The following is a 23831-nucleotide window of genomic DNA, read 5'->3' as shown; positions in this document are numbered from 1 at the left end:
GTTTGCAATGACATAAGATGGCACTGTAATGACAAGTGTTTGCGATGGCATAAGATGGCACTGTAATGATAAGTGTTTGCAATAACATAAGATGGCATTGTAATGACAAGTGTTTGCGATGGCATAAAATGGCACTTTAATGATAAGTGTTTGCGATGATATAAAATGGTACTGTAATGATAAGTGTTTGTGATGGCATGAGATGGTGCTGTAATGATAAGTGTTTGCAATGACATAAGATGGTACTATAATGATAAGTGTTTGCAATAACATAAGATGGCACTGCAATGATAAGTGTTTGCAATGACATAAGATGGCACTGTAATGACAAGTGTTTGCGATGGCATAAGATGGCACTTTAATGATAAGTGTTTGCGATGATATAAGATGGTATTGTAATGATAAGTGTTTGCAATGACATAAGATGTCACTGTAATGACAAGTGTTTGCGATGGCATAAGATGGCACTTTAATGATAAGTGTTTTGGATGGCATGAGATGACATTGTAATGATACATTTGCAGTATATTATGCATCTGTGGATGATGCTGTACACATTATACAACAAATTTTAACTGATTGAAGTTGGACTTGTACTACATATATATATATATATATATTATATGGGTGTAGTCTCACCATAAATGTTTTTCAACTCAGGTCTTTGATTTATTTGTAATGAAGCCAAGAATGCTATAATTACCTTGTTGTTTGACTGATGAGTGGATCAATCTTTGGTATGTTACTTATGCATGTTGTTTTAGGTAAATGAATGATGTACCCGGTGGGATACAGACAAGGAAAAGACAATTTTAGAAATGAAGAGATCTACTGCCACTTGGAAGCCCTTAGGACATATGACAAACACCTTTTTGGAAAAGGGGCGACCAAACAGCCTGAGACAGCAAAGGCCTGGAACAAAGTGGTCAAAGATATAAATGCTGTTGGTGGAAGGAACTGCCACTGCATAAACTATGATTTATATTGTTGAGGGCACGACTTGTTGCGCACAACATTATGAAATAATCATACCTTAAGAGAACAGTAAGTCATAATAAAAAACAGCATGTGATACATTTTCTATTCCAGTACGAAATATGAACTCATGTTAAATGCAAGTATCAAGATTTTAATACATACTATTTGGCAAACTCAAAATAGTCAAATACTGAAATAACACTATTTATTACACCTACAGTTTCAGCAGATTCAGTGCTTGCATACTTAAGTGCATTCCCTAAACAAGATTTCTTCTGAAAAAGAGTTAAAATATAAATATTCCTTATATGATACCTTCTGGCATCAGTAAAGTAGTAACAGTGAACAGTCAGGTATAACTCTTTCATAAACAATAATATCAGTACCTGTTCTGAAATAAAAAAAATAAATTTAAAAATAAGGGGGGATGTCTGATTAATAATGGCAGCAGACCATGTGCCACACAGCATAGTCCACACATTCCACTGCATACATGAATTATAGTCTGTGTGCTTTGATAATAAAGGCAACACTGACCCAAATGTTGTGACAGTTCTGCACTATCAGCCACTTCTTTACCTGTGCAGCAGTATTCAGTGCAGGGGCCTGCTATACAGGGATCAAGCACTGATTCTGCTGCCAGCTGGTCATCATTAATCATAGTAGGACTTGATCTGGGAGCTGCAGTGACAGCATGAGATACTTCACCACCAGACTGGCACATGAACATGATGTGCAGAATGCAATAAGCAGAAATATCCTGCACGCAGTAGCTGGTTCATACTGAAGGGCACCCCCAGACTTAACCAGTCATCTGAAATGGCTTTTTCAACATGCAGAAGATGCTCTCAATTACAATATGAGACTGGGAATGATTATATTAAAAGTGCATTCTGCAGCTCCACTCAGCTTTCGTATTGGCATCATGAGCCATGGCTCCAGTGGATATCTTGCATCACCTGAAAACAGAATAAAAAAAAAGAAAAGGGGGAGACAAAACAAAGAAAAAAGTGATTTAATATTAAGCAATACATTTTACTATGAATAACTACTTAAATGATAGAAAAAAAACATTTCCACTTACCAACAAGATGACCAATGTGCATCATATCATGCAGTGAGGTAATGTACAGATATGGGAATCATGTATCCTACCAGGATGCTGAGTAATCATGTTAGTGATGCACCCCCCCATGCATCACACACCACCAAGCAGTTGCTGGAATGGTAGCCCTTCCTATTTTGGTACCACTTGCCCTGTTGTCCAGATGGGGACCTAATTGCAACATGGGTGCAACCTTTCACACCAAGCACCTCAGGGGAAACATGCCACCCCATAAGGTACTCATAGTCTGGGTTCAGTCCTGAGGTGATGCTGGGAAATAGAGGTACTGATCCACATGTTCTAAGAGCACTTCCAGGAACTGCTGATGTATCCTCAAGGCAGACAAATACTCAATGTACCCCCAGTCTGTCACTGGAAGGTCGTCATGGCAAGTATAGTGAGGTCTATGTATACCTTAGTATAGTCAGGGATATGAAGGCCATGCATCCCTCCAGTACATCTGTGGGGACCATGCATGCTCATTAATACCCTTACAATTTCCCCATCCACTCTAAACCTATCAAGGATGTCCTGATTATCAAAATTATTATGAGGTATTCTCTGTCTATATCTTCATCTTTTAGCCTAAGAGTGCCACTGGACACCTGCAGTTTTGGCTTTGTCAAGACAAGTAGCTCCCATCAGGAAATAGCAATGACATCAGCAAGAGATAACAGGTGAGAGACGGACTTAGGTTTTACATAATTTCTCATTATCATCTCATTATAATTTAATTTTCTTAAGATTATCCATGTGAATGGCACTGATTTCCTTAACAAGTTCATGTAATGACTATGAATGCCACCTGAAATATTACACTATCCTATATGTAGCATGGTTTTAGAATTATTAATGCAGATATGAACAAGCATTATTTGACACCTACAGGTGTTAGTAGGATGCACTTTCAGAAATGCCTGCAGGTGTCACTAGGCTATAAGGAGATAAAAGAGCTAATATTCCTGGTGTTCTTTTAACAATATAACAAACTTATAAAATATCTAAGAACAGTTTTTAAAATTCAGAAAGAAAAACATCTGACACAATGAGTTTATTAATTTGTAACTGATAGATCACTAATTGGAATTCATCTAGGACATAAGGCCTAATTAGAACTCCCACTTAATTCAAGTGTAATTTTGGAAAATGAATCATGTTTTGGTATCACTCTAAATCATAATTTCTATCTTAATTGATAGATTTTGTTTATTTCACTGCAATAAAATAAGGAATATAGTCATGTTTCTTACATAGCTGGCATAATTTTTAAGATCTTTCCCTCCCATGCACGTTAAAAGTTTGATCCTGACCTCTAGCCAATGCATGTATGGTGTTTGCATGTTCTCTCTGTGTTGCTATGAGGTTCTTTCCACCTCCCAAATATATGCTGAGTGTTTCCACCTCAAACTCACTGAAGAATGGAATTGTGGGCAGCAGCATAGACTTCTAAATGGTGCCTATCGGGGAAGAGTTGTATAAATCAACACTTTGGGTATCAAAAAGTGATGCTAACAATCTTCCAGATAAGAGAACATGGATCACAGACTGATTGCCATGGCAGGGTTAGACACTCAGTGGTGTAAAAATTAGCTCAAAGTGACCTTGTCATGTTGACTAATGTCAAAAAATGGGTATGAATTTTTGCTGGTTTCAATTGGGCTGGCTGAGGACCTGGCTTACTCTGATCTATGCTGGGGAGCCATGCTAATGGTGGGAATGGTCTATATGCCACTATTGGCCACTGTATGCAGCCATAAAGCCCAACATCCCTGGGTCAATAAGATACTGGCTGGTCAGTGTCCAGTTTCCCATCCTGGGTTACCTGGGATAGATCTGCAGATCAAAAGCCAGAAGTAAAACCAATCATCCAGCTAAAAATGAACTAAGGATTGCTACACTCAGTATATGTTCACTGACAGGATGGAGGTTGAAAGTGGATGACATGTTGGTATGGAGAATGCTGGAAGTATCCAGGATACAAGATGGAAGGACAGTTCAACAAAGCTGCTTTGTTAGGCATCCAGAGTTTACATCTCAGGATTAGGATAGACTAGAAGTGCTATTGGAATGCTGGTGAGGAAAAGGCTTCACAGGACAGTGAGGGATGTCATCACAATTAGTGACAGACTCATGTTAGTCAGATTCCGGTGTGGGAATAAGGACAGTATTCATAATCTTAGCCTGTGCCTCACACCATGGCTGTGATAGGGAGGAAAAGATTGTCTTCAGGCATCAGTTGCAGGACCAACTAGATAAAGCAGGACAGCATGAGTTGGTGTTGATAATTTCAGGAACCTGAACCCACATATCAGGGCAGAAAGTATAGATATGAGGACTGCCTGAGTCCACACTGGTGGGACAACAGGAATAACCGAAAGTCCATTCTAGACTTTTGTCTGTCAAATGGCTTGATGGCAGCCAACACATGGTTCAGTATGAGACACAGTGACAAGACCATATACAAGAGTGGCCAACACAAAAGTCAGGTAGGGTAGGAAAGGGTATTGATTGGATAGAGTCAGTGATTGCAAAGTCATCCCCATTGAAAAAGTCTTCCCCCAGCATAAACCATCAGTTGCCACGTTCAGCTGCAAACAGTGGTCAGAGAAGGCTCTAAGGTCAACAGAGACTAGGCTGAATACCTAGAAGTTGAATGAAGAGAAAGCACAAGAGTTCAAGGAGATACTCAGGGCCCTAGCACGTCGGAATGAAGAGGAAATAATCAGAGATGAAGAATGGCAATACCTCAATACAACATGTGTGAGGACTCCTTAAAAACAAACCAGACAAAGAAGGAATAACAGTTGGCTAACAAAGTGGTTGAGAGAGCAGATGCAATAGCAAATAACAATACATCAGTGGCACTCTGCCAGGTTCTGGAAAGTGAATCAATAGAGGGCACAAAGAAACTTTATTAAATTTAAAAGTAAAGACAGAAAGATAAAGAGGATAGCCATCAGACACCCTTCATAAGAGATGCCAGCAGCAACCTGCTCAGCAGTCCACAGAACATCAAAGACAGAAGGAAGGAGTACTTTCAGCAGCTTATGAAAAAAAAGTCTGTACTGCTCTAGACAAAGCCTATGATGAAAGAGAAAGTGGACACTACCCTAGAAGAAGTAAGAACAGCACTAAGGAAAATGAAGATAAGGCCTTGGCAGATAGGTTCAAGATGTTGGGTGAGTTATGGAATAAATTGTTCCTGAAGGTATTTATAGCAGTATGGAGAGAAAGGCAAAGTCCAGATGTCTAGAGAATAAACATACTAGTGCATTGTACAAGAATACAGCAGCCGTTTACAACTGTGGGCAGTACAGAGGTATCACATTCCTGCCACACTACATGACAGTCCTGGCGACCGTGACTGATAAAAGCATATTCAGAGTAGTAGAGAGTAAGATGGGAGGTGAGCAGTTTGAATTCAGATCAGGATGTAGCACACTTGACCTTATGTTGCTGTTAGACAGATTTTTGTGAAGAAGCTAGAGATGATAAGACAGTCCAACTAGCCATTCCTAGACTTGGAGAAAGCTTGTAACAAGGTCCCAAGTAGCTGATTTGGGCAGTCCTGTGATGGGTCAAAGTCTCATAAACATTGGTAGAACTAGCGCAGGCTATGTAAAAAGACTTAATGATACAAGAATGAACAGTGGTTGGACTCACAAAGGGGTTCAAAGTGGGAGAGGATGTGCATCAGGGTACAGATCTGAGCCCACTGTAGTTCATACTAGTGATGGACTACAGTAGCAAACAGTTTGGACAGGACAAATCAGCAAAGATGCTGTTTTCAGACCATGTGGCATTACACCCGGACTCTGAACAGGAACTCTAGCAAATGACAGGGGAATGGAATGCAAAACTGAAAACCAATGGGATGAAACTAACCACAGATAAGACAATTCTAATGACAATAAATGGGAAAATCAAAAGAAGCTGACAATGGACACAAATGGGGAAAATAGTGGAACAGGTTAACAACTTCAGGTATCTGGGAGGAGCAGTTGTGGAGAAGGGACATCTGAATGAGGAGGTCAAAGGTAGAATTCAAGGGGCTACAGCAAAATGCACATAGTGTCAGGGGTAGTGTGTGACAGAAGAATGCTAAGGAAACTGAAAGATAAGGTGTAAAGTGAAGGTAGAGCAGTTAGGAAAACTAGAGGTGATGAAGTACCTGAGAGTGGTGATGGGATGCACACTGTGAGACAGACAAAGAAATGAGGAGATCACAGCAGAAGTCCAAGTAGCTCCAATTACAGAGAAGTTCAAAGCGAAGAGATTAGAGTGGTTATGGCATATGTCCAGGAAAGGAGAAGACAGTATTGTTAGAAGATTTGGGGCAGACAGGAAGAGGAAATGAGGAAGTCCAGAAAATGGATGGACTGTGTAAGAGAAGACATGTAACAACCACGCATGACTATTTAAAATGGTAGGAGAGTGGTATTGAATTGAGATAGTGACAATTATCACACAACACCCTGAACCCATGTAGAAAAAAGGAAAATGAGGGGCTGATGATGATGATGATTTTTTTTTCCCCTGAAGCTGTTTTATTTTTTCTGTTTTTATTTCACAGGAGTTAACTGTAGTTTTTAGTTTTTATTTTTATTATCACAACTGTTAAGATATCTTTTACCATTCAGATTAACAAGCTAGCATTTTGTATTATACAATGTAGCAAAGTGCATTTATACACTTATATAAAAATATTATATTTAATAATATAATAATATAATATTTATATTTAATAATATATTATATTAAATAGTATATTAAGATAGATCATTTATTGTATTTTAATAGTCTTTGTTTAGGTTTTCAATGCCTGTTTTAATAAACTATCATATGTGATAATAACTGATCCTTGAGAATTTTAATCTGTTCTTTAATGCTTTTTTTCTTTTTTAAGTCCATTTTTAATGATATGTGTAACTTTGCTTATGAGTAATTTTCATAATTCCAATTTAAGAGATGCTAATTGTATACCATGTTTAATAGAATAATAATCTGTTTGATTATAGATGTCTTCCATCTGCTAACTAGGTTCTTGTAAAAAATTGGGGATGAAGGTCCAGTTCTATACTGATTTTATGTTTTCTCAGACTGAAAGAAACAAAGACAAGACACATTTCGGCGTGATCAGGAGGTATGTAGGTTCAGTTTGCGATTCAAAAATGGCTGCCCTTTTTCTTGTTTTTTTTTTCGCCCAGGCTTACACGTAAGACAGCTAGGAAGAGCTTAAGCAATTTGACCAGAGAGATAATCATTGCATTTTCCTTAGAGACATGTAATGTGCTTTTAGTTCTGCTTGCAAATGGGGTAAGAGGAATTATCTTTTTAAGAAAAAATGGAGAGATTCCCACATTTTAGGATCAAGGGTTGAGAAAGCATGGCCTGTATACTGAAATCTAGTTCTGGGAGTTTGAAGTAGAGGACCTGAGTGGGTAAGACTTTTAATGTGGTATGTTGGTGCAACTCTAAATAGTCTGGAGGCTAGTGGGTGCAAGCAAGGTCTCATTCTTGATAAGTGTAAGTGGTTGAGAGGTAAGTACAAAGTCAGTACATTGTTTCACAGGTAGCCAGTTAGCTTTTTCAATAGTTTTGCAGTGGCATTAATTTCTCTGAGAGAGTTATAAATCTGCATATGGCATTTGACATGGATTGAAAGATGAAAACATTTATTAAAGAGATTGCATCAATCAGAAGGAGACCATATTCTAGCTGAGCCAGGCCTATACCTTTAAACTATGGCATTCCTACAGGGCTTGGATAGAAAAGGGGAGATCTTATTAGCACAGAAGAGCATGCAGTTGATTTATTTGTGTGTGTAGTCCAGGAATAGATGGAAATTTAGGAAAGGGTCCAACCAAATCCCAAGGTATTGGAATGGCGCAACATTTTCAGTGGTGTTATACAGATGACTGGGGAATATAGGCATCTGAAGATAGAAGCGAGCATTTGTCTAGTGTCAAAAAGCATTTTTTTTCTTTTTAAGGTGTTATAGAGTAATTATTTAAAAGTGACCCATTGAATAAAGGCATTAAAATCATCCTGAAATTTGAGTTCAAGTGAGGAGACAGGGTAGTTGGAATGAAATAAGACCATGCCATCAACATGAAGCAGGAGAGGAAGATGAGATAAGTCAAAACAGAATTTGCTAATCCAATAAAAAAAGTAGAGAGGTATCAGAATAGATCCTTGGGGATACCTTTCTTCCGAGGTACTGATGGAGAGGTTGATGAGTTGACATTTACTGAGAAGCGGTGGTTAGAAAGGGAGTTTTGGAACCAGGAAAGTGTGTCATCATTAATGCCTATTTCAGCAACAACATCTGAGAGAACTGAGTGATTGATAAGATCAAAGCTACTGGCTTGTGTAATTAGGCCTTTGCACATTTGCAGAAGAATCTTACTGCTGAGTGCCCAGATGGCTGTGGATGTGCTGTGACCAGATCAAAATCCATGCTGATTTTGAAATAGAAGATAGTATTGACTGGTGTATTGAGTGAGTTGCAAGTAAAATTAGTTTTTACAGAAACTTTATTACAGTAGGGGAAATAGACAAATGATAAAAGTCTGAGGAATTACAGGCGTAGGGTATTTGAAGGAGAGATTTTACAATGAAAATTTTGTAGATAGTAGGCATAATATTAAATGTGATACAACATTTGTGGATCTGTTTCAAAGGAGTTATGATGTTGCCAACATAGTGATAAATAAACCATGGGTAAAGGTTGTCAGTATTGGGGCTATCAAGTTTAATGTGTTTGAGCTTAGGGTGAATGTCCTTGGGAATGATAGTTCTGAAAGGATGCATAAAGAGGCGGTTGAACTGACAGAGGCAGTTTGGAATTGGCTAGAAAAAGGGATGGGAAGGTTGCAGAAATGAGAAAGCAAAGAGGAGTTACAAAGTTCAGAGGATGTGGAATTCATGGAGTGAAGATTATTCTCTCCTGTAAGATGGTTGGATTCTTTCTAGAAGTTTTTGGATGATTTCCCAAGTGAGGTCTGGTATGTTTTCATCAAGTGACGTTTATGCCTGCATAGTGCTTGCTTGGCAAGTTTAAATAGGCGGGTGTAGCATTGTCTGTTTATGGGAGTAGGAAGTGTTTTCGAAGAATGCCGTGCCTTGTCTCTGAGTTGTAGAACAGCTTTAATATCATAGGTTAACCATTTCAGGTCACTCAGTATAGAGGTGAGCAGTTCAGCAGCAGTGTTTGGGTCAGATGAATTCAGAACTGGTGACCTTTCTATTAAGGAATGGATTAATTTAAGTGCATTAATTTTATGCTAGATGGTGGCTAGATGGTGATGTTTGAGATAAGAGAAGTTTTGTTAGTCAAGATCGGAACTAGAAGGGTGTGGTGAGAAATGTTAAAGTTGAGTCTAGTAAGTTGAGATATTAGCTGAATGATGTTGAACTATACCAAATGACTGATGCAATTGAAATGGCTCTGAAGTCTCAAGTATTATGACTTTTCTATAATAAATGTGGAGGAAATATTTCTTTTGTGAGTGAGGAAAGAGGTGGAAGATACAATGGAATGCAGTATGGTGGTTCTTGATAGAGAGAATGGATACAAGTAGGCAGTAAGAATTAACTGTTTTAGTGTTTCCTTAAGCAAGTAGTTGTATGTTTTAAGTGTGATTTGAACAGAAAGAGAGTCTCACCTCCTTTTCTTGAGCCTAGTTTGGTGTCAAAGAAGTGGTTGTAACCAGGGGAAAATGGTGTAAGAATGGGTTTTTATCCTTAAACCATGGTTCTATTATAACGGCCAAGTCAGACTTATGTAAGGAAATGAAGGCATAATTAGGTCTGTTTCATTTCTTATACTTTGTGAATTATGTAGGATGCAGGACAGTGTAGACAGAGCAGGGCCAGCTTTGATGTCACTTCAAAGAAGTAGTTGCAGTATAAATGGTATCTTTGGGCAGGTGGTGTTGGAGCCGAAGATTAAATGATAAATAAGTATATATATATATATATATATATATATATATATATATATATATATATATATATATATATATATGGGTTCTCTTCATAATTTTGAAATACTGAAATCCCAAATTTCAGTATTTCGAAATTATAACACCAAAGCCTTGAAATCCCAAAACACCAGAAGCATGAAATTCAAAATCCCGAATAACGGAGATTTTGAATTAGCGCTTCTGGTGTTGTGGTGTGTGAATGGTTAGGTGTTAGTTTGGGTATGTATGTATGTGTAAGTGTGTTGGTTAGGAGCTTTAGTGTATGTCAGTGTGTGTTGTGATTGTGATGTATGTGTACGAGGGACTGTGAAATGTGTGGGTGTGAGTTACCTTTGTGTGTCTGATTGTGCGATCTCAGAGTTAGTATATATAAGTAGGGGGTGTGGGGGGTGAAGAGGTGCTTGCCCCTCTGCTTTTATGTGGTCTAGGTTTGTTTGTGTGCTTGTGGGGGGAAGTTGTGTGTATGTTTATGTGTGTGCTCTGTGTGTAGTGTAGGTTCGGGATTTTGAGTTTCACGATTATGGATTTTTGGGATTTGCAGGTTTCGGCTATGTAATTTCGAAATACTAAAATTCGGGATTTCAGTATTTCGTGATTTCATAGTGAACCCATATAAATATATATATATATATATATATATATATATATATATATATATATATATATACACACACACACACACACACACACACACACACACACACACACACACACACACACAGACACGCATACATACACTCACACACGCGCACACACACACACACACACACACACACACACACACACACACACACACACACACACACATACACACAGAGGAGGTATTAAAAACTGAGGTAGTCAGCGTAATAAGTATGGAAGGATATGGTAATGTCGGGAAGATGGACAATATGTATGTGCGGGTTAAGTTTGAATGATGAGAGTACAGTATAATGGTATAAAGTAGAAATGGGTGAAGTATTAGTTGGGAGTACCTGACATTGTTAGTAATAATAATAAGTATTGTTTGGTGGGATAATAATGATTAGCAGGAAGAGCAAAATAAAGTAGTTAGGAAAGAAAGTGAAGTATATTTATGGAAAAGAAGAGAAAAATAAAACTATGCACAAACTATAATTTCCTAATATTAAATTAGAATTACAAATTATAATTTTATAATAATAAGAAATAAAAATAGCTCATTTGATAAATTAGTAAGCAAGGAATGAAGAAGTAAATATATTAGTAATACACTTATGGAAAGATCATATTACTATGAGAACATTGTATAAAATAGTCTGGTGAATGATATTTTACGGAAAAATATAAAGCACGTTCTTTACAGTGGCAATACGATGTGAGAAAAGTAGAGAATGAAAAATATAAAAGAACATATAACACATTGGAAGATTTGGAACATAATGATAGAACTTTGACATAGAAAAATAATTATGTGAAAGAAGTCAAGAAAAACTACAAGACGTGTTATATAAGCAAAGATGTTTTTACAAGGAAAAAAAGAAGTATCTTGTTACCTAAGCAGATTAGAAAAGGAAAATGGTAATGTAATGAGAGAAATAAAAAGTTAAAAGGAGAAATAGAAAGAACACAGGAAAAGATCGTGAATAGTGTAGTACAATATGTACAAGAAATGTTTAAAAAAGACAGTGGTAAAAAAAAACATGGAAAGTAAAAAAAAATTAACAGAAAAAGAGAATAAAGAATTAGAAAAGGAGATTTCTTTAAATGATCTAGATGAAGTATTAGGACAAGGAAATATAGATTTTTTTTTGCAGGATCAGATGGAATGGGGTATGGAATGTATGAAAATTTAAGACATTAGCAAAAAAAAAAATATATATATATATATATATATATATATATATATTTTTTTTTTTTTTTAAATATTTTGAAAGAATGGTTAAATGAAGATTGCATGCATAAAGACTTAAGTAGTGGAAAACTTAAATTCATGTGGAAAAAGGAAGGTAGAAGAAAATTAAAAAAAATGTACAGCAATAGTACTGAATAATGATGATTATGAAATCTTTATGAAAATAATACAAAAGAGATTTGAACTAACTAAAATGGAAAACATTATGGAAGATAATATATATATATATATATATATATATATATATATATATATATATATATATGTGTGTGTGTGTGTGTGTGTGTGTGTGTGTCTGTATGTGTGTGTATAGAGATATTGTGGATGATATTATGAATAGAAAAGAAGCAGCATAATCATGATAGGAGGCCTTAATTAGGCATTTGACACAATTGCACATGAAATCTTATGGGGAATAATGAAATAATATAAAATAAGTGAGAAAGTTAGGAAATTATATATGTCAGTGTATAGTCATACTAAAGTAAAATACTTGTAAATAACTGGTTAAGAAAAAGGTACATACAAAGAGTTGTATAAGACAAGGATGTCCAATAAGTTGTGTACTCTTTGCATTCGTTATGAATATAATATTCTATGAAATAAATTACAAAATGAATGAGGCATGGTATAGAACATCTGAAGAGTTAAGAATTCCAGTTCTGTTAACATATGCAGTTGATATTATAATAACTGCAAATAAGAAAATTTTGGATAAAAGAAGTAATAATTTGCACAAATAAGTGGCTAGACATTATACTGACTGATGGCTTTAAATAAAAAAAAAAGTCAGGTGATGTAGTAAAAATTGGGGGTATTTATATTACAATGAATGAAATTCCTGTATTAGGTATAAAATTAGGCATAAAGATATAAGTAGAATTCAGTGGAAAAAAAAAACAATTGAAGAAAGAAAATAAACCTGTCTTTTCTGGTGAACATATAAATTATCATTCAGAAAAAAATGCATATTTGATAAATTCAGTTCTGAAGGAAAAATAGCATGGTTAGGAAGTATATTTATGTTGCCAACAGTATTTGAAAAGGAATTACTGTACATAATGTTATCATTTATATGGGGTTCTAGATTAAAGCCGGTAAAAATAGGAGTTTTGTATGCAAATAAAGAGGAAGGAGGTTTAGGGTTAATTAACCCAGTGGTATATGCTGCTTCAATAAATTTATACATAATGTTAAAGTAGATAAATTAAATAGATGAGAGTTTTGTAGTAAAACTGTATAAATATAAGTATGATAAATTTTGGGGCATGGTAAAAGAGCAAACGAGAAAAACAGTGTATAAATGAAGAAGTAAAATGTTACCAAAAATGTATTTTTGTGGAAAGATAGAAAGGTATGGTATAAGAATGTAATGATAAAAGATTACTATTTAAAACCATGGGAACATCTAACAGATGAAAAATTAAAGGTATAAAATAAGAAGCAAATGGTGTAATCAGAAAATAGAATGTCAATATATGTTTTACTTCTCTTATTTTGTTTTTGTGGAGATTGGCATTAGATAAATTGCTATTAAAAGGAAATATGCCATATAGGAAGAAAAGTGATAGAGTATGTTTACATTGTCAAGAAGAACAAACTACAGAACATGTGTTTTTGAAATGTAAAAGAGTAAAAATATTATGGGTAAACTATGTAAAGAAGAGTTTTTGAAGATATAAAAGAAGTCGATAAAATAAATGTGGTTATAACTAAATATGGATAAGAATAGACATAAAGAATATGTATATAGGTTATATGGAATGGAAGAATAAATGAAATTATGTTTAATGGTAAATGGATTTTAGCAAAATCAGATGGTGGTTATGGAAAAAGAAGTGAGGGCCTAATAGGGATGAAACTTTAGTATGATTATGTAAACTGATTTGTATATCTATATATTTCTGCATTTGTAAATATTTGTAAATATGTAAATATTTTGTAAATAAGAGTTATTTTTGTATATAGATAAAGGACTCCTACTCTTTTCAATAATGCTGTGGGATATTTTACATCCACCTGAGCTACAACTAGCTCAAGCAAATATGGCCTTGGTTTTAACATCTCATGTGTAGGACAACACACTCAGGAGTGCAGCATCTCCCTTATGCAGCACTGCAATGTCAGCATTCGATCTATCTGTAATGGGAATTGAACCCATGGCCTTCTTAACTAAAGCCAAGTACCCTACCTATTGCACAACAGACACTGCCTTTTTCTTCTGCAGATATCCCTCAGGAAATAACCACAGCCATAACTCCTTCAACTATCACTCGGGAAGAGGTCCTCAAGGCACTCTCCAAGGTAAAAAACACACCATTGATGGGCCTAGTAATGTCCCATAAAACCTCCATAATCAGACTCACTGGAATCAGTATTTAACCACAGTGTCCAAACAGGCATCATGGCAAACAAATGAAGGACCACAATGTGTATCCTACTGCACGAGGTTAGGCCTTCCATGGTCCCCAAGAACTATCAACCCATAAACCAAAAGCAATGAAAAAAATAATCATAGATATGTTAACTGACAACAGAGGAAACCTAAAGACACTAGCTCAAACTCAGTTTATTTTTATATCAATAACAGATCATGTCTGTTCAATCTGGTGGACTTCTTTGAGAAGGTTACCAAAGCAATGAATGAGGGCAAGATAGTGGCTACCTCAGCCTGGTAAAGGTATTTAACACAATACCTCACTCAGGCATTGAATAAAAACTCATTAAATTAGGTATTAGTCTCTACTTCCCCATTTTATAGCCAACTGGCTCACAGACAAGAGCCGAGATATACGAGTCTACCTCCACAAAAAGGCCATCACTAGCAAAGTGCATCAGAGCTCAGTGCTGGGGCAGCTTCTGTTTGGCATCCACTTCTCTGAAGTCAAGGCTAACATCCAAGGCTACTGGCAGATCAAGTTTGCAAATGATTCATAGGTTCATAGGATATTATCCAGTGTTACAGACCAAAGGCAATTTAAAAAACACTGACTCCATAAAATTTGGGTTAAAAGTTTATTCTTGAGCCAGTTATCTACCCCCTTCTTTAAATTGCTGAAATTGGTTGACAGGCTAATAGTGGATGCTAATCTGTTCCAAACGTTTGTGATGAAAATAGCAATATAGTGACCACTCCCAGACAAATGACATTCAAGGATAACAAATTGATGTTGCTGTGTTTAAATGTCAATGTTTTATTACATATGGTTAAGTTAAACATTGGTAATTAAAGATCATTATTGAATGCTTTGAATATTAATATTGCTTCCCTTCTAAAATATCTGTAATGGAGTGAGTACAAATTTAAATTACTACATCTTCAATGTAATCCAAGTCTCTAAGAGATGAAATATGCTTGGTAAACTGGCATTGTACAGACTCTTGACAATGCAATTGTCTATTTGGATAAATGCAGAAGACATTGTACTCAAAGTGCATATGTGAGACACATAGAGTTGGGCCATATGACATTCATCCCTAAGAGATAAAAATTTTATCATAATACCCAGACAATGCATAGCCTTACTTTTGTTAGAGACAGCATACTAATCAAAGAAAATATTATTCTTGTAGTAACACCTAACTCTTTAAATTGTTTAACTACTTCCAAGGCTGTACCATTCAGAAACATTAACTGTAAAAGATGAATTTGTCCAAGGAACTGAATCTTATATTTATCAGAACTAAGAAAAAGACCATATTCATTAGCCCACTTACCAAGGTCAGTTAACATTTTGTTTATGCCACTTAAATTGTGTATGGATTGTTCTAAAACTCTTAGCTTGAAATCATTAGCATATTTATTCTCCCAAAATGATATAGAAAAAACTAAGTTATACAAAAGTTGTATCAACACAGATCCCTGTGGTACACCCTAAGGTACAGATAAATAGTCAGATCTATCTATCTTTTTGATAGAAAAACATTGTGAGTTATGCAATAATCCAGCTAATGAGGACTTGATTAAATCTATACTTCAACATTACTTGTAAAATTGAAGAATTATATCAGGTGCAAGTAAACTACTGCAGAAATTAGTCCATGACCAATGGCAATACCAACTCGATCATAAAAGTGTCTTAAATCCACCAAACTTGACTTACCAGCAGTAAAGCCATGCTGCCAAAGGTCAGATGAAGTATGGCTTAAGGTAGGGTCAGTGAAATGTTAAGTGATGCACCTCAAAAAGCTTTCACGTAGTAGTGAGACTAATTACTCTGTAGTTATTAATGTCATATTTATTACCCCTTTTCAAAATCAGCGCAAAAACAGAGTTTTTTTCCACAAAGAAGGAGCAGATCCTTTCCTCAATAAACCATTAAATATAATATACAACACACTGACCAGTTCATATGAGGTGTTACCAGCCAAGACGACCGAAATGTTATTGGGCTCCATGGAGGACTTATTAAAGGTCCCATTTAAGACATTATATACAGTTTCTTTGAAATAGTAGGGCAAGTTGCAGTGTGAGCTGAGACAGGGATCAGAAAGGTAGGTTTGTCCCTACAAGAAGTATGCAGTGTATTACAAAATGAGAATATAAGTAGTGTAGCTATTTAATTTGGATTAGTAACAGATCTAGCTTGATAATTAATCATTCAAATTTGATTGCTTGTATTTAAATATACAGTATTTTTTTTATGTGTAAATAACCAGAATGAGATTCAGAAAGTGGCAAATTATTGCAGTTAGTTGAAAAAATGTGTGTTAGTTGATAGATTAAGCAGTCTGAAAATGAATGTCTTAAAAGAGCTTGATTTCATAGCTGATATTAACATAACTTCAAAACATAAGGCACAATGCTCAACATTTCCCAACAGTAGTAAATATTTGTATTTTGAATTAAGTTATTACAGTTAGTTGCAGTAAAATCCAAATTGTTATTCTCCCTAGCAGGGTCAGTAACACATTTTTTGAATCCATTGAGTAAAACAATATTAACAAATAGATTCTTTTCTACACTTGTAATGATTATCTGTCCAGTTTAATGGGGATAAGTTAGATCACCTAATGAAATGATCCCTGTCATGTAACAGCAGTCATCATGTGGTGCTCTGAGTAAAGACTGGGATCTGTGTGTAAGTATTAATCCAATATTATTAGATCCCCTAATGAGATGATCCTGTCATGTGACAGCAGTCATCATGTGGTGCTCTGAGTAAAGATTGGGATCTATGTGTAAGTATTAATCCAATATTATTAGATCCCCTAATGAAATGATCCTGTCATGTGACAGCAATCATCATGTGGTCCTCTGAGTAAGATTGGGATCTATGTGTAAGTATTAATCCAATATTATTAGATCCCCTAATGAAATGATCCTGTCATGTGACAGCAGTCATCATGTGGTGCTCTGAGTAAAGATTGGGATCTATGTGTAAGTATTAATCCAGTACTATTATTTGTACTTATATTCTTGAGATTCACAGCCATGGTTTCCAAGTTCTTATTTATGAGAATGCATTTTGAAAATACAGAATAATTAATAATACTATCCCTCAATCATTGCTACTGCTCCACAAACATTCATATTTTATGAACCCTGAGAGCAGCACCAGAAAACAAGAATCCCAGGCTTCAGTAAAAAAACAACAAACCCTCAGCAAGAATTACTCCAAGTAATTCATTGAATTTGTTAACCATATTATGAGCACTGCAGAGAGAAAGAAACTCAAAGAATAATCAAGTTGTCTGTTGTTACATATTGCAGTACTTGCTTTGGTTATGGGATAAAAAGATTTGATGGCACTTTTTAACTTATACCTTATACATTTAGCTCCTAAAAAATAAGATGTAAACAATCATTACATTTAATCTTCAATCTTGCATAAATTCTTCTCAGAATGTTATTAGTTCAACCTCATAGGTAGTACAGACTTGCCTTAACCAAGTGTTAAAAGTTAACATTTTGGAATGGCAGTATTTGTTACATCTAAAAGATGGTAAGATTTCACTAAATGTGATATGTACTTTATTTACCAAATTTCTAGTATTAAGTTCTTCATGTGAGTAAAATGAGTAAGTCTTAAATAATTAGTACAACAATGAGGACAATGTGATTGAAACTAGATCCAGTTTAAAAAAAAACTTTTGTAGCAATTTTGGGACATCAGTTAATCTGAGTCCTAATAATGAAGATACTGTAACGCTAACATTATCTAAGTCACTAAGCATTCTTTGGATGGATTCAAAAACAATATCAGATAGTAAGAGAATATTGTTCCAGTCCACGTCTATAAACACACATCACACTGAATGACGTTTGGCAACCTTTATTAAACTTCCATAACATAGCTTTGATAACCCATAATTATTAATTACAACTGAACATAGTATAGCTGATTTTAATCACAGCATAAACATCCATGTAATGTTAATCAGGACAGCGTGACCTTACTCATCCTGTCCCCCATAAGCAGCATCCATACCTCTACTCACTTACTTTAGCTATGAAGCAGCATCCAAAACATACTTCCTATACCATTTATTGAGTTACACCTCCAACCAAATAAGCAGCATCTTTACCTCAGCTTCCTTATATTTACCACTTTAACATCCAACACCAGTGGGGGAACAGATGAGGGCAAGACTGTCCCTCTTTTCTGCCCTACCAAACTGATGAAACAGCCACAATACTGACCAATCCACCAAAAAAGGGGAGGGAGGGACAGAGGGTAGAAAGTTCACACCAAAATGTGATCCCTTACCCAGCTACACTTGCTTAAAGCCCTTTAAGCCCCACCCCCTTTACCTCATTTCCACCCAATCATCCCTCCTTCCCATTTAACCCTTTCATCCACCCACCCTCTTAACTCCCACTAATATATTTATCTAACTCCCTTCTGAAGATGTCCCTGGACAAACTGGTTTGTTACCAAACCTCATCTGTCCCAGTCCACTTCAACAAATACACATCACACCGACTGACATTTGATGACCTTTATTAGACTTCCATGAACATAGCTTTGATAACCAATATTTATTAATTACAACTGAACATAGTATAGCTGATTTTAATCACAGCAAAACATCCATGTAATGTTAATCAGGACAGTGTGACCTTACTCATCCTGACCCCTGTAAGCAGCGTCCATACCTCTACTCACTTTAATTATGAAACAGCATCCAAAACTCATTTCATATACCATTTATTGAATTACACCTCCAACCAAATAAGCTGCATCTTTACCTCTGCTTGCTTATATTTACCACTTTAACATCCAATACCAAAGGGGGAACAGAAGAGGGCAAGCCTGTCTCTCTTCTCCGCTCACCAGCCTGCCAGGCTGTTCCCCCTCTCTCCTACCAGAAATTTCAACAACCTTACCACCCATCAGCCAAACATTGTTCGGTGTACCCATCTTCTCTAAACCCAACTTGAATCCTTAGCAGCAAACACAAAAGCCCTATCATGTGCACCAAAAGCCACCACCTGACTAATCATTAAACCAATGATCCCCTTCCCAATACTAAGTTAACCATATCTTCGCATAACTTCTGTATAATAATTAACTTTTCACTCATTCAAACAACCAGTTTTAACCTCATAATGAGCCCCAAGAGGTTACCTACCCTAGGCAACACCAAAACATTAAATCCAATGCCATGTGAAACCACGCAAGGGCAATTGCCTGCCATCATCCTAGCAGAAGCCCTATATCAAAAGACAAAAGCTATACTGCCAGCCTTCCTACTATCCAGTACAAGAATAACAAATAATGACCATCCTAGCCTTTGATGACCCTCATATCACTTTTGAAATGACTAAATACAGTCAGAACACAATTGTCTCAGAAATCTGTAACGCCTCAAACTCCATATCCCAACACCAATCCCTGCAACAAAACCCCTCTTGACAATAGTCAAAGTCTGTCCATCTTTCCTGTCGACCTACTTTGACCCTTCAAACAAATGACTCTAACCAAATTAACTCACTCAACCTTGTCCTTCATGCATCTGCAGTAGTTGTAGCTACATCCTCCTGACCAGCTAAACTGCCTTACCTTACTGCAAGCCTATCAAATAACTAAATCATTCCATCAAATGCCTCCCACCTACCACTGTAACCCACATCTAAGTAAGCTAGCCTCGCCCTGCCATACGTTTTACTTATCAAAATGTGCCTCAAACTCCTGTAGCAAGCGTGTAACCTTAATGCAAAACAATACACTTTCACCAACAGACAACACAACTCACCCCACAGCCACCTTACACAACTGAAGTAAACCCTAAACTCCAACACCCTCTAAACCTAGTCAATGTTAAATTGAAACTCCAAATACTCAGCATCCCCAATTGTCCCTCCGTCCTATCATCCACCAACCACAAACAACCCCCCCAAATTATACCCCCCTGAACCCAACACCTCCTATAAAATATGTAAACAAAATGCAAATCCTCATGACCAACCCTATCCATCTGCCCCAAAGGCAATCTCAGTGAATTTACCTAAAGGCAAACTACACCAGCTTATTAACCTCTACCAAATTAACCCACTTATACTGTCTGATATGCAACTACAGTAACCCATAACTCCCCAAAAGGCCACGTTTAAAACAAAACCCGTCTCATATACATCTATGTATAAAACCTCCTTATCCCTCTACCAAAACTGAATGGGTGACAGTAAACTCACTCCAGGGTTCTACCCACATTCCTAAAAGGACAATAAGAGCAGTGTGTGGAAATAGGAAATTAAACTTGTCTAGCCTATAAGGCCCCAAACCATAAGCCTCATAGCTTCCTATGCTCCTATGATTGTTGTGATTCTGCCCCACCTATAAACAGCAAAATCTCTATAAAACAGCCCACAGTTCTACATGCAAAATTAATTCCTTACCTTTTAAAGCCATTTCATCAGTGCACTGATCGCTGCTCACTCAACACTCACCCATCTATGACCTCACTTGTGCACAACCCAAATGACCGAAACATCCATTAAAACAGGCTCTATCACTCCATATCCTCTTCCTTCAGGTAACCAACCACAGCCCACTTAATTCTGAACCTCTGCAATCTGTGACCCCTTTGCACACAACTCCAGCAGTCAGAACACTCACCACAGCAGCATCCGGCAATTCCCAAGTCCACTTCCTTCAAGCTACAGACTGATGCCCAATCTGCACTTCCCCGTCTGCAACCTCACATCATCACCTTCAGACCACTGTTTGATGCCCACTCTGTGCTTGGCCATCTACAAAAGCAAACAAAGTTGCATTAGGTGCCACCAAGGACTACCTTGTTCATGAACTTCACCGATACATTAACCAACTTCCCTTATCCTCAGCAACCTGGCACCACTACATCCTCTAACAAATATTTACTCAATCAGCAAAGGAACCCACACATGCAAAAGACAATGTTATGCCACAAGCAGCAATAACTGAACCCACATGTTTACCTGACATCAATTAACACACCCATAAAATAAGCAACCAGATTGACTATGTTACTAGTAAAATCATGGACAACAGATAATTTAATCATCAATTACCTGGGTCACCATGGTCTTGGGAGCATCTCTGAAAATAGCTCCATGATAATGACTTCACGTAATCACTCATTAACAGACCAAGCCTATCTACCACCCTATCCCCCCATTGATCACTGTATGGATTATGGCAAGCTCCATGTGCTTATCGATTCAGCCCCTCCATATATATATGTGTATATATATATATATATATATATATATATATATATATATATATATATATATATACAGCACTGCAAACCCCACCGGTGATTCCCAACAAAGATGAGAATCCGCCCCTGTTACCTTGCACCTAGATAGAAACACTTTCTTGCTATAATCCCCCATAATGTGTACCTTCCACTACCCACCAGATGTGAGAACTCAAAAAAAACAAAAAACAAAAAAAAAAACCTCCAACGTTTAAAGTACAGCCTACCAAAATCTGCCCATCTTGTCTCAGTTTGGCAGAAGCAATGTCTACATACTGCAAATAGCAGTAAAGTACATGCCAGGCATACCTCCAGCTTCCAACCTCCTAGCTCAAGACCTGAACCCCACTGTAATAAAAGAGGGAGAAAGGGCCAAACAGATTTTTTTGATTGCGCTTACAACATAAAGTTGGCAGGTAACTGGTGCTGCATTAGCACCTTAGCATGAATTTGGATGACTTACGTGCGTAGTGCTTTACCAGAACTATAAACTTTGTGAAAGATGGACCAAACTAAAATTAATATTCTAAACTGAAATATGTCTTCACTTCGTAATTATAAACTCTGAAGTTAAACTTGGCAGTTGCATCGGCTGTCCCATAGCTTATTGAACATTCCGGGCATTGAATGCATTTCTCTTCCCACACATACCTGACACTGCAATGGTTACGTTGCACTGCATATGAGCTGTAAATTACCATTATTCAAGGCTGGAAAAGCCCGTGAATAGCCATTTTAGATTGCTACTCCCTCCAAATGTCTGAAGCTACCCCATCAATAATTGCAGTGTCAGTATGACAGCTTGGAGAGGTCAGATTTTGGTTGTCCTTTGTCAGCATTTTGCGAGGGATTACTCCAAAAATTAGTATGGTGTGCTATATCCTTCCTGTCTGCAATCCATCTTACATGGTAAAACAGAATATAGACACTGAGGGATACAGCCAACAAAGTTAATGTGAGAGGTAGAGGTACGGGAAGTAAGAAAATGACTACACCTCCATTTTGGTATATGTCTTTATAATCTCCCTACATCAACTCCAGAGCTACTACCAACCCCCAATACAAAATCTTTATAGCAAGAACTAATACAAAAGAATAAGAAACCCACCCAGTAAGAACAAAGGGATAAATACAAAATGTGCTATGTTACAGACTTGGAATTCTTAAAATTATCATTTTGTGCATGTCTGATTATATCAATTTTATAAATTATTAGGGACAACAGTCAAACACTTCTAGAACCCGCAAGTAGAGAGTGAGGCACATAACTACCAGGTTTCAAAATTGCCTGTTTCCCTCTCTTTCTTCTAAGAAAATTAAACACAAGATCCAAAGGTATATGGTAACCATCATGGATCTCTTTCAAAATGGGTAAAGTGTTGTGAAAATTTTACAATCAGATTGAAAAACAAACTGCAACATGAATGCAAGTACCCCCTCCCCGATTGCTCAGTTTAATTTTCTCACTTTCCACATGATATAATTTAGTCAGAAGACTTTATTCTTCTTTTACTATCAAATCGCTATACTCAGATTGTTATGGGTCAAATGAAGCACTCACATGCCATTCCCTTCCTTCATCCCACACATGTGCAGGGGCATCCAAGCACAACTTCTTTCAGCCCATGAAAACAACCCATGGCCTAGACTGAAGTGCGCAACACAGAGAAATGCCACACGATCGTCCCACCACCAACAACCACCCTGCCGTGCAAGGGGCCAGACAACAAGGATCAAGCCACAACCAACAAGGATGACAGCTACAAACAACACAAGTAACAGAACTGTTTGCCTCTATCATGCTGCAAAAACAAGCATAAGCCAAGCAAAGTTACTCAGCAGCTTGCATGCAAAACTGATCCTTCCTCCAAAATTAGAAAAGACAGTGATGGCTATTCTTGGGTAAGGAATGCCTGTTAAATAAATACAGAGTATCAGTAAAACAATGCGGTGATAAGCATAATAAATGATACTAAGATGTAGCCATGACTGCCATGGCAATGTACATTATTTCTAAACTTTGCCTTTTACTTGACTGCAGCATTGACATTAAACCAACTGACTAATTTAACTAAAAGTCCTCATTCTTGATAACTAGAAAACATCACTGACCTTACAAGTACACTTTGAAAGAGATCATGGCAGATAATATCCAGAAAAGAAGATGGCTGAAAGGGTTACTTTTATTTGAAAAGCACTC

The sequence above is a fragment of the Protopterus annectens genome, chromosome 17.part0, assembly GCF_019279795.1.
Source record: "Protopterus annectens isolate FY-2018-M chromosome 17.part0, PAN1.0, whole genome shotgun sequence".
NCBI classification, from domain to species: Eukaryota; Metazoa; Chordata; order Ceratodontiformes; family Protopteridae; genus Protopterus; species Protopterus annectens.
The sequence above is the reverse complement of the archived record's forward strand: the minus strand, read 5'-3'. Positions refer to the sequence as shown.